This window comes from Nelumbo nucifera, chromosome 4, assembly GCF_055504915.1.
Source record: "Nelumbo nucifera cultivar China Antique chromosome 4, China Antique-T2T, whole genome shotgun sequence".
NCBI lineage: Eukaryota > Viridiplantae > Streptophyta > Magnoliopsida > Proteales > Nelumbonaceae > Nelumbo > Nelumbo nucifera.
Genome location: NC_142652.1, coordinates 77,673,301 through 77,674,652, shown reverse-complemented (window position 1 = coordinate 77,674,652; position 1,352 = coordinate 77,673,301).

Below are 1,352 nucleotides of genomic sequence, written 5' to 3'. Positions count from 1 at the left end.
GGTTAACTGAACCGACCGGTATATATATTTATATGTATATTTTATATATATTTTAAATATGTCACATATTTTTTATATATTATATAAATATATATGCATTATATATAAATATATTATATATCATTTATTATTTATAATATAATATTATACATATATTTATATAATATGTATTCTGAATATAAAAATCTGAAAAACCAAAAAACCAAACCAGTTAAAAACCAAAACCGATAGACCAATTAATCGGTAGTACTGGTTCATTTTCGGTTTTGAGAAATTAAAAAACTGGTAGGACCGGTTAGGTTTGCAAAAAATGTCTATGATTCGGTTAACCGAACCGTAGACACCCCTATCCTAATGCATTCTAATGCCATGTATCATCTATATATGATGCCATGTGCCCCATAATTTCCCTGAATATATTCAAGTGCTGTGCATCATCAATATATATTGCCATATGGCACGTGTCCTTAATGCCATGCAACATCCATATATAATTTCCATGTGACACACGTCACCAAATGCATTGAAATGCCATGTGCCATCTATATATGCTATTAGGTGGCATAAATGTGTCATTAAATATATTGAAATGCCATCCATCATCCATACATACTGACATGTGACACATGACACACATCTTTATATATATATATATATATATATATTTATTTATTTATTTGATGACACATGCAGTTGAATACATTGATATGCCAAATGCCACATGGGATCCATGTATATTGCCACATGGTGGGGAGTATTGATGCACAAGTTTTAGAAAATTTCAAATATTTTAGAGGTTCAAAAGCACAAGTATGAAAAGTTGTCTCCATGTTTTTCATGCTTTTACTTGAAAAAAAAAACACATGAAACAAGCATAAACATGTGTTTTTGTACTTTCAAAAGTATGAAAATATTTTGAAAAACCTATCTAAACAGCACCTAAACTCTACTCATGACTTACTCTCTAATCTCCCTCAGTGACACTAACACATATGACAACAAGAAAGAACATGTGGCACTTTATTCTATTAATGTTAAATAATTTGCGCCTAAAGTCTTGCAAATATATTTGGAAAACTATAAAACACTAGATGGTGCCAAAACATATGCTGCTCATATAATAAGACCCCCACTACAGGGCCAGTACTAGAACCCAACAAATAATTACATACAGATGGAATTGAATTTTCCGACTCCAGTGGACAAGTTGGACAAGGCAACCGGCTTTAATAGAGAACCCAAACTGAGAAGTGCACTTAAGACGGTGAAATTTCCACCAAAAGCTCCATTTGATTGTATACCTTAGCGAGGAGTCTGAGGGATTAGATGTGAATATTGAGGTATTCAGGCAT